Genomic DNA, 15,247 nt, shown 5'->3' with positions numbered 1-15,247 from the left:
TTGGTCGCGTGCCGCTCATGTGACCGCCACGCGACCAATCAGAAGCCGCGACGTCATTCCTCAGGTCCTAAATTCCTAGAATGAGGAGTTTAGGACCTGAGGAATGACATTGCGGCTTCTGATTGGTCGCGTGCCGCTCATGTGACCGCCACGCGACCAATCAGAAGCCGCGACGTCATTCCTCAGGTCCTAAATTCCTAGAATGAGGAGTTTAGGGCCTGAGAATGACGTCGCGGCTTCTGATTGGTCGCGTGGTGGTCACATGAGCGGCACGCGACCAATCAGAAGCCATGACGTCATGGGAGTCCCTAAACGCGCTCATTTTAAACAAAGAAGGCTGCCGGTTACCAGCGGTGATGTCCAGGGGCCTCCGGAGAGGTAAGTATATCAATATTTTTAATTTTAATTCTTTATTTTACACATTACTATGGATCCGATACCGATACCCGATACCACAAAAGTATCGGAACTCGGTATCGGAATTCCGATACCGCAAGTATCGGCCGATACCCGATACTTGCGATATCGGAATGTTCAACACTACTGATAAGGTAAGGCTTAATACATCTCTATTTATGTAAGGTGCAGGAAAGATATATATCTTGGTACTGTGTTAGCCAGTGGATATTTATTTATGTAATGAGCATAAAACATTTGTATTTAAAAACCTCAGTTGTTGTCCTTTTGACTCTCTTCTTTCAAAGGCTGAGCTTCATATAAGACCATGATTTGTTCTATATACGGTAATACTGTCTAACTGTGACAAGAGCTGCAGCTACTCAATGAGATGCATGCATTATAAAAAGTGAGGTGAGTAAAAGTTAAAACTTTCATCCTCTACCTAAAGATGTCTGTACACTTACAACATTTGAATGATCATGAAAACTACAGCTATTATACAGTAGTGTGTCCATGTGGAGATTCATACTGAGTGAGAGAACAAGGGATTTAATACATTAAAATCCAACATGACTGATCCTTATTACTACTTATATTGGCCATTGGCAAGTTGGACATCACAAAATACATAAGATAATACACAAATATTTCAGAAATTGACAAGCTTAGCTGACATTTACGGAATGTGTATGTTCACTTTTATTTCAATAGTAAATGCTGCCATCTAAATACATCATCTATCTTTTACACTTTCTCTGTTTGTCATGAAACAAATTCTTTGTCTCAAGAATTTGATCCTCTTTGACTTGAATGACCCTTGTCTCTTCACAATAGAATTATGTAGTCTATTGACCAGTCCTGTGTAATGCATCCATGAGATAAAGAGGACTCAACATGGAGTCAGTCATGTAACCCTTGACATGCAGTTAGCTACAGGATTAGAAGAGAAACCTGCTGGGTCAGTACACAATGCACATCTATGGGTAGCCAAATAGTGATAGTGGATGATTGGTGCTAGTTTAGCATTTACTGGCATAGTTCACATTTCAACACGTGCAATGTTTTTCGTATTCATTTGAATGTTAAAGGCTAAAGTGAATAAAAATGGTTCAAATACAGTTTATAAAACATATAAGCACAAATTAGAATTACAAAGAAGAAATTTAAGTCCAAATGAAAACAAATAATAACCAATTTAATTACTATAAATTAGATTTGTATTAAAAATAAACTAATAAACCTTTCTTCAGAATATTTATGTTCCAGAATAAATAATCGAAATGCAATACGGTTGTCAACTTATGCACCTTATTTTCCTTGAAGGACCATTCCATCTTTTTTTTTAGAGCTGGGGTGGTGCTTAAAAACTGAATAAAAAAGTAAAAGTGTGTTTTTTTTATTTCAAATACAGGACTTTAGTTTGGTAGTGTTCATTTACAATATAACTATATGATTAGTATTGGAGAGGGCAATGAGCCATGGGTTTTGGCCCCGGACAATACAAAGGTCACATCAACCCCACAAATATGACCCTTACTTGCCATCGCCACAAGAAAAGTGGGAAGAGCATGGCACAGTGCCAGAATTTGAGCATCTAAAAGATGCATCTTTTCTAGGGTAGCTGCAGGCTGCTATTTTGAGGCTGGGGGCAATATCCAATGCCCCTTAGCAGCCTGAGAATACCAACTGTCTGCTTGGCTGGTCGTCAAAAATGGGGGGAACCCCACATTTTTTTAAATTATTTATTTAAATAATTAGAAAAAAATAGGCTTGGGGAGCCTCCTATTCTTGATGACCAGCCTTGCTAAAGTTGACAGCTGAGGGTTGCAGCCCTCAGCTGTAAGTTTTGCCTGGCTGGCTATCAAAAAATACAGGTGAGTCCATGCCATTTTTTTATTTAAATTTTTTTTATAGCACAGGCGCTTGCTGATGAATACTCCCATCAGTAACCACCTACTTTCAATGCTATTAGCGTCAGCAGGCGTAAGCTGATGGGAGTAGTAGTCTCAGCAGCCAATGCCTGTGACCGTAGGTACATTTTTTACTTCAAGGTCACAGCTATGGGCTCACGCTGTCATCTGACAGCATGGGTACCGCATTACTCTTAGCTTTGGTAATAATCTTACCCCTGATCAAAGTCACCAATGTTTCTCGGGCTGTCATGCAGAAGACAGCGCGAGAAATACCTGGTGATTGGGAAGCCAAACCCAAACAGTAACACGGATTTCGGGGTGAAGTCTGTGTTTGGCGTCCATGTCTGATCAGTAGGTGTTTGGTACAGACCCTGGACTTTACTGTTCTGGTTCATCTATCTCTAGTCATAACCCCCAATGCAACATCTCCAACATTGAAACCAACTACAACTGGTTGAAACACTATTGATCTTCTCATATGGCCCAAAAGAATGTTTTAGGCCCATCTAGGCTCTTTTGCTTGTTGGTAACTGCAACCCGGGAACTCATTGTAGTTATGGCCCTGCTTTTGTTATCTAATCTATAACAATAACCTTTTGTGGATGCTATTATTTTTAGCTAGATAGAGTTAAACTAGGGTACTTCTGGATAGGTTAGTTGCTAAGTGGAGCTCAAAATGTATTAAGACAGATGAGCAAAGGTGAATGATCCTTATGACATTTCTGTATGTTTAAGCACCATGTTATGCAGAGGTGTATCTAGGTTTTGGGCACCCGAGGCAAGAATTCAGTTTGGCTCCCCACCCCCAAGCACATATGTGATTTGCACACTTAGTCACATGTCAACATGCTGCATTCTGGAATTCTCTCAATGTTCAGTGAAAAACTAAGAGAAGCAGTAAGAGAAGCTAGTTGCAACATGACCATAAGTATGAAAATCACATATAAGTGAAGTGGCCATGTGATGACTGATGGAACCTGCAAGTTCCATCCTTACAGCGACTATATTCCACTACGTTAGGATTGGCATGCTACAAGGCTTAATTTTATAATTAAATGACTTGTCCAGCTTTGAGATCAAAGTCTGCAGTAACTCTAGTTACTCTTCTGAATTCTCACAGCACATGCACTGCACACTGCAGAGTGGATGGTCATGTGAGCACAAGTATGCAATTTGTATACTTCTGACTACATTCTGATTAGATATGTCTGTCATTGCTCAATTAATTATCATTGAGTGAGGCTATGCATGTTTAGTCGGCATGTGACTACATGTATACAAATCGCCGACACCAGAGAAGCCTGAAAGCGTGCAGTGCGCACTGTGAGAATTCAGAAGTCTGCAGTCACATAGAATAACTGCAGACTTATCAAAAACTTGACCACAATCAAAATATAGAAAGGACAGCGCCACACCAGGAAGTGACAGACAGTAACTTTCTTTATTCTGCCTCCTGCGGCGATGTTTCGGTCCGTGGACCTTTTTCAAGCACAGTACAATCACAATTCAACCACCATTTTATACCATTAGACACACCCACATGGTTAAACCACAACCAATGGGAGTGCCCTGACATCATAGAAAAAACAACAATATTACAAACATTATACAAAACAATAAAAACAGTATACAATGCGAAACAACCCATAACCAACCTCCCCATACACAGGAAAATCCCCCTTGATCGCTCCCCATAACATTAGACACTCCATAGATTAAATCTAAACACTCCCGGCTACATAGATGTAAACATACCACCCCATCCATTAGAAGACATGCATCGGTGGTTGCCATGGCTCCATAGGTGTGCCCAGGGTAAGCTCTGCTCAATCAGAAAACAGCGCCGACCACATGTGACCGCACCATACCTGACATGCAGCGCCCATCCCCGCACAGACTCACGGGCCCCACCACCATTGCGCACGTCCTAACGGCAGATCCGCCCACCAGCATCCCACACCAGGGCTTCTGTGTGCATCAACGGAGTCCACTTATGAGCACTATATTCCCAACGCCCAGTACTGCGCAGGTCCGGGCAGCCTCCCCCACTGTGCATGACCCTACATGGCAGCCGCACAGCACAGTCTCCAATAGGCACTTCAGTGCGCATGTCCGTGGCGTAACCGCTATAGTCCAGCAGTATATATAAATCCTCTTATGTCTCTTCAGGATATAATAATGCACATATCATAGCGCGTCCATGTAAAGTCCATAAAGTATGTTGGATACTTATCAAAAACTTGGACAACCACTTTAATACTCCTAACATAAATAAAAATATGAGAATCAGTCAAAATCTCAAAATATTTTTAACATGCAGGTAACTTATAGATGACTGTCTCTGATTGCAGTCCTTCTCTTTCTTTTCTTCTTCATCTTGTCCAGACTCTATGTTGACATTTCAAAGCCACAGCTTGTTTCTGCCGACTTCCATCTTTTCTAGTCTTATGCAGCTCATCCCCACATGAAGCCCTTTAAAACATCAGTGTCATTAAAATGCAGCTTAATAAAAATATCTGCCATATGCTGACCCCCTGAATAAATAATTGCCCCTCACTATATTCCTTGCACAAAATATGATCCACACACTGTCCCTTTTTTGGTACATGCCCTCCATACTGCCCTCTCCTTTCCACACTTGGCCCCTCTTTTGACTGACACTAGGTACCCCTAGGGCCTAGTCTCTATACTGTGCACTCTTATCACACTACCCCTCCTTACTGTCCCCTTCTGGCTTTGCCCTTACACTCTCCCCCCATCCTATACCTCCCCACACTACTTAGTCTCTATTCTGTGTCCACTAACACTCGATCTCCATATTGCCTCCTCATCCCCCGACTCTCCATACTGTGTCCGCACCCTCTCTCCCCATACTGTGTTCGCATGCATTCTCTTCACTACTCCTCATACTGTGTCCATACCCATCCCCTCTCTCACCATACTGTGTCTGCATCCATCCACCCACTAACCATACTGTGTCAGCATTCATCCTCCAGTCACCATACTATGTGTGCACCCATCACCCCACTCACCATACTGTGTCTGCACCCATCCCTTCCCTTGCTCCCCATACTGTGTCTACAGACATTTCCCTCTTTCCTCCCCATACTGCATTCACACCTATCCTTCCCATTTTGTGTCCTCACCAATGCTCCCACTCACCATATTGTGTCTGTACCCAAGGCCCCCTCATAATGTTTCCTCATACTTTCCTCCTTCACTACTCAAACTGTTTCAGCACCCATCCTGCCACTTACCATACTGTGTGCTCAAATCTTCCCCACACTACATTACACTAAATCTTCCCCACTCCCCCACCCCCAGTTACAATAAATCTTCCCCATCCCATTACACAAATTTTTGGTGTCATAAGCTCCACTGGAGAACTAATCACCAAAGTTACCTGATCACGCTGCTGATGGCGCCCTGACCTGGTGGTCAAAGCTTCAGTTGCACTCACATCTGAAAGAGACAGCCGACTCCCACTCTGGGGGGTGGAAAAATGCAGCAGTCGGGGAGACTCCTTGGATTGCTACATCAGTCTCTGCTTGCCACCCCCCTAGATATGCCTCTGCGTTATCCCAAACATATTTATAAAATTAATACCAGTACTGTATTTAAAAACTTTGAGGAATGAAATGTTATGTATTATATTGAAACAATTGATGTTTTATCAATTTTCTAGCATTAATTAAACTGACTTTACAAAGGTAATAAATGTCTATTGTTTACATTAAGTAAAAAAAAGAAAAAAAATACAAATGTAAAGAAGCTACCTAGTCTCTCTCTCTCTCTCTCTCTCTCTCTCTCTATATATATAAAATTGTCCATTTACCAAAGCTCTTTTTTCTTTCTAATACACAGCAAACCATATAGCTCACATAACATTTGGCAATTTTCTGTGTGCACACTCTTCCATGCGGCGTGAATCAGCGCTGATACTCCTAAGATCACAAGACTTTATTAGACCAATAGACACACAAATTATGCATGGGTAAAATTTTTATGTGAGGGCTCACTAGATGAGGTGGATACACTATGGCCAAGGTCAAAGTGTGGGCACAAGAGCCATGGATGTTGGTGCGACGGTTATTTGGCGCACATGGGATACAGACAGCAGAGGGACAGGAAATCACAGGCAGGTAGATGTTAAACCTCAGGCAGGTGGAGGATGTCAGGAAACCACAAAAAGGCAGAACTGCAGGAATCCACAGGCAAAGAATATCAGGAAACTGCAGGCAGGCGGATGACAGAAGGTGTGTAACAAGCCAAGGTCCAACAACACAGAAGCCTTAATTCAGAACCAAGAAGCAAGAGTGTGTCTCAGTGAGCTTTAGGGCCGGAATAATGCTCACACCCAATCATGCCGTGCCTGCTGCAAAACCCGACATGCAGCACCACAGGGTATAGTGTACCGAGGTGAGGTAAGCAAAGCTCAGGTACAGGAAAGATGCATAAAATGTAAAAAATTTTGTTTTATCTCTATCTCTCATTTTCTCTGTTAACAGAATGATGCTACAAAATAAAAAGCAAATTATATATATTGTAATATAGCAGTAGCACCGTATGCAGTGAAACGGCAGTAACCCAAGTAAGTTCAAACCAAATCGTTCCTTTATTGTGTTACTTCACACAGTCCATTAGAATACATGGTACACGGCTTTAGTTATTATTATTATTTATTTATTTATATAGCATCATTAATTCCATGGTGCTGTACATACGAAAGGTGTTACATACAGAGTTATAGATATCGTTTACAGTATACAAATTAACAATGACAGACTGGTACAGAGGGGAGAGGACCCTGTCCTTGTGGAACTTACATTCTATGGGATAATGGGGAAGAAACAGAAGGTCGGGGGTGCGGCAGCTCTGGTGGTGGCGAGGTGGCAGCCCTGGAGGTGGTGAGGTGGCAGCTCTGGCGGTGGTGAGGCGGCAGCTCAGGTGGTGGTGAGGTGGCAGCTCAGGTGGTGGTGAGACGGCAGCTCGGGTGGTGGTGAGACGGCAGCTCGAGTGGTGGTGAGACGGCAGAATGGTTATTGCAGGCTGTAGGCTTTCCTGAAGAGGTGGATTTTCAGGTTCCGTCTGAAGGATCCGAGGGTGGTGGATAATCGGACATGTTGAAGCGTGGAATTCCAGAGGATAAAGATATTCGGGAGAAATCTTGGAGGCAGTTGTGTGAGGAATGAATAAGTGTGGAGGAGAGTAGGAGGTCTTGGAAGGATCGAAGATTATGTAAGGGAAGATATTGGGAGATTAGTTCAGAGATATAGGGAGGGGACAGGTTGTGGATGGCTTTGTAGATCAGTGCTAGTAGTTTGAACTAGATTTATTGGGGAATTGGAAGTGGAAGGATTTGCAGAGGGGAGAAACAGGGGAATAATGAAAAGAGAGGTGGATTAGCCGGGCAGCAGAGTTGAGAACAGACTGAAGCGGTACAAGAGATTTAGCGGTGAAGTCGCAGAGAAGGGTGTTGCAATAATCGAGGCTGGAGATTAGTTTGCAACCCCTAAACAGACCGGACTTCCCTTTGTCCAGTTTCCCTGGGAGACCGCATGCTGGGACCAAGTCTCTTTACTCACACAGTGCACAGCACCCTGTATCCTGCGGATCGCATTTGGGTAAACAAAAGACATCCTAAGACACAGGGTGTCAGTCTCTGTCTGCTTCCAAAACCAACACTGACACACATCTCCTTATACTACAGGGCTTTTAATCAGTCACTGCTTTACCATTCTAAACATAGCTACACCTGTGACTGCAATAAGCCCTCATAGCCTCACTACGCCTCCGTGTGCATTCTGGAGAGCACAATCAGTGTTCCCTAGCTGTAACAGGGGTCACTGCCTCTCTCTCTCTCTCTCTCTCTCTATATATATATATATATGTATAGACACATAACAGTTTTGCACTACAGTGCTTAACTCCTTTACCCACAAGATTGTTTTCACCGTCTGGACGAGGACAAATTTTACCATTCTGTACAGTGTTACTTTATGTGGTAATAACTCTGGAAAGCTACAACAGATCCCAGCGATTCTGAAATTTGTTTTGTGACAGATTGTACTTCATGATAGTGATAAAATTTGTTTGATATGATTTGCATTTATTTGTGAAAAATATCTGAAATTTAGCAAAATTTTTACAAATTTCAAACTTTTAATTTTTCTGCCCTTAAATCAGAGTGTTATGTCACACAAAATAGTTAATAAACAACATTTCCCATATGTCTACTTTACTTCAGTTGAAATTTTGAAACTTTTTTTTTATTAGGAGGTTAGAAGGGTTAAACGTTGGGACCACATGACATTTGAAGTGACTTTGAGGGGCTTGTATTACAGAAAATGACAGAAAATACTCCAAATTGACACCATTCCAAAAACTGCACCCCTTGTGCCTTTATGATGCTCAAAACCACATTTAAGAAGTTTATTAACCCTTCAGGTGGTTCACAGCAATTTTTACAATGTGGAAGGAAAAATTTAAAATGTCACTTTTTTTTCATCAAAAATTTTACATTAGATCCCAACTTTTTTATTTTCACAAAAGTACTGTATATACTCAAGTATAAGCTGTCACAATTATAATCCGATACCCCTAATTTTGCCACAAAAAACTGGGAAAACTTATAGACTCGAGTATAAGCCTAGGGTGGGAAATGCAGCAGCTACTGGTGAATTTCAAAAATAAAAATAGATACCAACAAAAGTAAAATTAGTTGAGACATCAGTAGGTTAAGCGTTTTTGAAAATCCATATTGAATCAGGAGCCTCATATAATGCTCCATACAGTTCATGAAGGGCCCCATAAGATGATCCATACAAAATACGTCCCATATAATGCTCCATAAAGTTCATGATGGGCCCCATAAGATGCTCCATATTAAAATATGCCCCATATAATGCTGCACAAAGGTTAATAATGGCCCCATAATATGCTCCATATTAAAATATGCCCCATATAATACAGCATAAAAGGTTAATGATGGCCCCATAAGATGCTCCATAGAATATTATGCCACATGCTGCTCCATAAAGGTTGATGGTGTTAGGGTTAGCGGCACGCACCAAATATATTTATTAAGTGAGATTGGTGCGTTCGCAACCCGGGATCCACCATGCAAGAAAAAACCTGCTGCTAAGCAAACGGCGGCACTATATGGCGCGGTATGAACCAGCTCTGTTAGCTTCACAGAGAAGCCGAGAAGGCAAGGCTCTCTGCCCTGTTAGACTTTCACAGAGGCACAGGCTAACTACCCAAATGAGAGCAGTCAGTGGTCATGCATGCACACAAAACTCCTCGCCGGAGGTGCCAGCATTCTAGGGGCTTATTTCAGCCGGGTCCCTGAACACACATAACACAATCTCCTCGCCGGAGGTGCCAGCATTCTAGGGGCTTATTTTAGCCGGGTCCCTGAACACACATAACACATGACCACACTGGTGCAAAGCACATAACATATGAAGATACAAGCGCATGGCCGTGCTGCCATGCGAGTCTTAAATAGCTGCAGCACATTCAGGACCTTTCAAAGAAGGACCAATGTAGTTGCTGCAGTACCTGAGCATGTGACCCTAGATTTCCACTGAGAGATCTTGCCCTGGGCATGCTCAGTGTGTGCAAAGCAGGACTTAGTCCCAGAAAAGCCTGCTCACTGCAGATCAGTGCAGGGTACAATAACCGAGTCTGGAGAGGCAGTAGTAACCCTTTGCACAGTATCAGTCTCAGTGATACGCTGGGAGCGACGTCTCCGCTGAGCAGGCTGCACTGCGGCTGATGCAGAACGGGAGACCGCAGCAGACACGGATTGAGATTCCCCCTGTGCAGCAGAGGAAACTCAACTCCTAACAGATGGCCCCATAAAATGCTCCATAGACTAATATGCTCCATATTCTGTTGCTGCTGCGATTAAAAAAAAAATGACATTCTCACCTCTCATCGCTGGGGGTCTGGTGCTAGTGTCCTGAGCAGGCGGGGAAACCGGTGTGCTATGGGGGCCAGGTGCAGGAGTCACCGATGTCTCAGACCCCCAGCACTTGGGATATTCACATGTCCCCGTTCCACCACCGCATGCCGCTGTGTCTCCCGTCTCTCTGCAGTGACTGTTCAGGCAGAGGGCGCGCACTAAACACGTCATTGTACCCTCTGACCTGAAAGTCACAGCCAGAGGATGTGGAAGACAGAGCCCCGTGGTGGAACGGGACAGGTGAATATCACAAGGCTCACCCCTGCTTCTCCGATGGTCTCTGGCACCTGAAGCTCTTTCTGTGTTCAGCGGTCACATGGTACCGCTCATTAAAGTAATGAATATGCGCTCCATGCCTATGGGAGTGCAGTCACGTCCATATTCCTTACTTTAAAGAGCGGTACCACATGACCGCTGAACATAGGAAGAGCTGTGGGCGCGGGAGACCATTGGAGAAGCAGGGAAGGGCAGAGACTGTGCCAGGAAGAGGTGAGTATGATGTGACAGCCAGCACTCCTGCCTCTCCCCCTCCCCCGCCGACTCCCTTGGACAATGACTCAAGTATAAGCCAAGAGGGGCACTTTTAGCCTTAAAAAATGGGCTGAAAATTTTGGCTTATACTAGAGTATATATGGTAATGGACCCCAAATTTCTTGTGCAATTTCTCCTATGCATGCTGATACCACATATGTGGGGGGAAAGTACTGTTTGGGCACATGGCAAAGCTCAGAAGGAAAGGAGCACCATTTGACTTTTGAACGCAAAATTGACTGGAATCGTCAGCGGACCACATGTTGCATTTGGAGAGCCCTTAATGTACCTAAGTAGTGGAAACCCACCACAAGTGGTGCTATTTTGTAAACTAGACTACTCAAGGAATATAGCTAGATGTGTGAAGAGCACCTTGAACCACTATGTGCTTTTTAGAAGTTTATAATATTGTGCTGTGAAAAAATCTAATTTTTCCCGCAAAAATGTTATTTTAGGCTCTTTTTTCACAAGGGTAACAGGAAAAAATAGCATCATAAAATGTGCTGTGACATTTCTCCTGAGTAAGCAGATACTCCGTATGTGGGGGAAAAGTACTGTTTGAGTGCACAGCACGGCTCAGAAAGGAAGGTGTAACTATAGGAATGCAGACTTTGATGGAATGATGTGTATCAGACATGTTGCATTTGGAGAGCTTTACTATGTCTAAACAGTGGAAATAAGTGAACCCATTTTGGAAACTAGACCCCTCAAGGATTTTGCATGTCACAATTTTCAGAGCCCCTGCAGTGCCAGAATAACAGAAAACCCCCAAGTATAACCTCATTTTACAAACTACACTGAAAATGAATTAATCTAGGGATGCAGAGATAATATTGACACCACATGTACCTGACAGATTTATACCATTGGGCGGAGAAGAAAGAATAATTACAATTTTACCACTAAAATGTTGTTTTAGGGCCAAGTGTTTAATTTTTCTAAGGGCTAATAGGAAAAAATGGACCTTAGTAGTAAAAATTTCTCCTAATTGTGCCAATACCCTATATACAATAGAGAAATCCTTTCAGTGCAAATCTCAGAAAGGAAGGAGCACCATATTTTAGTGCAGATTTTACTGTTATGGTTTGCGGATGCCTTAATCTGCTGAGAGAGCCCCTGAGGTGGCAGAACACCAGAATTCCACATAAATGACCCCATTTGCAAACTACACTTCTTGATGCATTCATCTAGGGGTGCAGTGATCATATTGACACAGTAGGTGTGTCACAGAATTTTATACCATTGGGCAGTGAAAAAAAATAATTTTTACCACCAAAATTCATTTTTAGCCCTAGATTTTACATTTTCACGCAGGACAATAGGTGAAAATGGCACAAAAATGTGTCCGCAATTTCTCCTGAATGTGGAAAAATCCCATATGTGGCTGTACAGCACAGCTTAGCCACATGGCGAGACTCGGGAGGGATGGAGCTCTATTTGCCTCTTTGAGAGCAGATTTTCCTAGAATAGTTTGCAGACTCCATATACAGAGCCCCTAAGTGCTAGAAGAGCAGAATCCCCACCTAAAGTGATCCAATTTTGATTGTAGTGACGATTTTGACTCTATGGGTGTTTTCCAGAAACAAGCAGCAGTGGTGTTGCTCAGTGAAATTTGCAAACTACTATTTTAGTTACCAGTATGTTTTAGTGACCAGGTCTTGCTTCTGGAGACATGCACCCGTAAATTAGGTGGGTTCTCATAGCTACATGTGGATGCTAAATGTGGTTTAGGCACACTTGTGCTCCGAAGGGAAGGAGGCATTTGTATTTGCGAGCGCAGAATGTGCTAAATTTCATTTGGGGGAGGGCTGCGTAGCCATTTAAAGTTTGTGCTACCAGTAACGTGCTATTGTGCTACCAGTAACGTGAAAGCCCAAGGGATTTCTTAACTATAATGAGGCATCAGAGTTAATCTAGACTCCGTCTGGCTTTTGTTCAGTGGTATACTTCCTTTTAGAAATGCACAAAACTGTGTCCAATGGCAGTTTTATGCACACCTAAAAAGATGGATCATAGGCCAGACAGCGTCCACAGGTGCCTCCATCTGCCTTATTATAGGGAATCTGTCAGGGGCTCCACCTGAATCACATACAGTGCCTTGGAAAAGTATTCGGCCCCCTTGAACTTATCAACCTTTTCCCACATACCATGCTTCAAAAATAAAGATACCAAATGTAAATTTTTGGTGAAGAATCAACAACAAGTGGAACACAATTGTGAAGTTGAATGAAATGTATTGGTTATTTTAAATTTTTGTGGAAATTCAAAAACTGAAAAGTGTCATACTGCAATCTTTGGGAGGCAGAATGAAAAACTAAACAGTAGGTATAGAATAAGTTTTATTTTTTTTTTACGCCATTTGACGTGCTGTATAAGGCCGGTTTCACACGTCCTTTTGTTGCCGGTACCGGAGAAACCGGTACCGGAGATATCCATGTCCATGTGCTAACGTGGCACATCAGTGTGGCACACGTAGGGCAGCCGTGTGCCGCCCGTGTGCTGCCTGAGGACCACACAGACAGTGCAGGAGAGACAGCGCTACAGTAAGCGCTGTCCCCCTGAGTGTGGTGCTGAAGGTGGCATTCATCTCTTCTCCCTGCAGCACTGCATGCTGGAGAGAAGGGATAAAAAAATCAAATTTTTTTTGCTAAAAATAAAGTTTGGGGGTCACCTCCCGCCTCCCACCCCTCCCCACCCCCCGCATGCCTGCCCGCTTGAAGAGAAATACTCACCCAGCTCCCGCGATGCCTGTCCGGCTTTTTATACTATGTGCATACCAAATGATGCGTCCACTTTGTATGCCGACTTCGCCCCCCTGCCTGACTTGTCAGACGGGGAGTGGACAGGCTGCAAGAGACGCTGAATGGGGGTGATGTCACCTTCGGGTTAGTCTGTGAAAGCGCCGATAACAGCTGTTGTCATTAGGATGCACATGGTATAAAAAGCCGGGTACATCACTACTTATCATTAATACATCCCCATCAGAAGAAGCTAACGTGAAACGTGTGTCAGGACGCTCCCTGCCAACCAGGTCATGTATACCCCTTGAATTTAGCTGATTTGCCTCCTCCCTCATGTCTAGCTGACTATATCAAACTTTCAGTAGCATGCCTGCACTTTAACCACTGCACCTTAGTTATCCTTATTTGATTGCTGACATATTTAGTAGCTTGGTTTTGCACCTCACAAGATGGTTTTGTCTCTGCAAGTATTCTAAAGCATGTTTTTCACTAATGTTGAATATTATTTAGCACTATGCACTTTAATGTTATTGATTGTTTTTAGGATATAGAGATAGCAAGCAATCTTATAATTATACTAGCTATTGAACCCGTTCTACGCCCGGGTGGCGAGCATTTATATTGGTATATGGTCTCCATCCTGGTATGTGCTGCTCCATCCTGCATCCCCATCCTGTCCTGTGCTGCTCCATCCTGCGTCCCCATCCTGTCATGTGCTGCTCCATCCTGTGTCCCCATCTTGTCATGTGCTGCTCCATCCTGCGCCCCCATTCTGTCATGTGCTGCTCCATCCTGCATCCCCATCCTGTCATGTGCTGCTCCCATCCTGCGCCCCCGTTCTGTCATGTGCTGCTCCCATCCTGCGCCCCCGTTCTGTCATGTGCTGCTCCCGTCCTGTCATGTGCTGCTCCCATCCTGCGCCCCCGTTCTGTCATGTGCTGCTCCCATCCTGTGCCCCCGTTCTGTCATGTGCTGCTCCCATCCTGCGCCCCCGTTCTGTCATGTGCTGCTCCCATCCTGCGCCCCCGTTCTGTCATGTGCTGCTCCCATCCTGCGCCCCCGTTCTGTCATGTGCTGCTCCCATCCTGCTCCCCTGTTCTGTCATTTGCTGCTCCCATCCTGCACCCGTTCTGTCATGTGCTGCTGCCATCCTGCGCCCGTTCTGTCACGTGCTGCTGCCATCCTGCACCCGATCTGTCATGTGCTGCTCCCATCCTGCTCCCCTGTTCTGTCATGTGCTGCTCCCATCCTGCGCCCGTTCTGTCATGTGCTGCTGCCATCCTGCGCCTGTTCTGTCATGTGCTGCTCCCATCCTGCGCCCGTTCTGTCATGTGCTGCTCCCATCCTGCGCCCGTTCTGTCATGTGCTGCTGCCATCCTGCGCCCGTTCTGTCATGTGCTGCTGCCATCCTGCGCCCGTTCTGTCATGTGCTGCTGCCATCCTGCGCCCGTTCTGTCATGTGCTGCTGCCATCCTGCGCCCGTTCTGTCATGTGCTGCTCCATCCTGTGTCCCCATCTTGTCATGTGCTGCTCCATCCTGCGCCCCCATTCTGTCATGTGCTGCTCCATCCTGCATCCCCATCCTGTCATGTGCTGCTCCCATCCTGCGCCCCCGTTCTGTCATGTGCTGCTCCCATCCTGCGCCCCCGTTCTGTCATGTGCTGCTCCCGTCCTGTCATGTGCTGCTCCCATCC

General features: G+C 44.3%; 1 long non-coding RNA gene across 2 annotated transcripts in view; it reads left to right on the top strand.

Moving 5' to 3' along the window:
- The first annotated feature begins 705 nt into the window (after positions 1-705).
- Positions 706-15,247, top strand: part of LOC138657849 (uncharacterized) — a 130,503-nt gene continuing 115,961 nt past the window's right edge. For both annotated transcript variants that reach the window (XR_011317220.1, XR_011317221.1), the window contains exons 1-2: positions 706-810; positions 6,821-6,903. This is a non-coding gene — a long non-coding RNA (uncharacterized lncRNA). The remainder of the gene's footprint in view (positions 811-6,820; positions 6,904-15,247) is intronic.

Source organism: Ranitomeya imitator, chromosome 1 (genome assembly GCF_032444005.1).
Source record: "Ranitomeya imitator isolate aRanImi1 chromosome 1, aRanImi1.pri, whole genome shotgun sequence".
NCBI lineage: Eukaryota > Metazoa > Chordata > Amphibia > Anura > Dendrobatidae > Ranitomeya > Ranitomeya imitator.
Note: the sequence above shows the minus strand (reverse complement) of the source record. Positions and strands in the feature narration are given on the sequence as shown.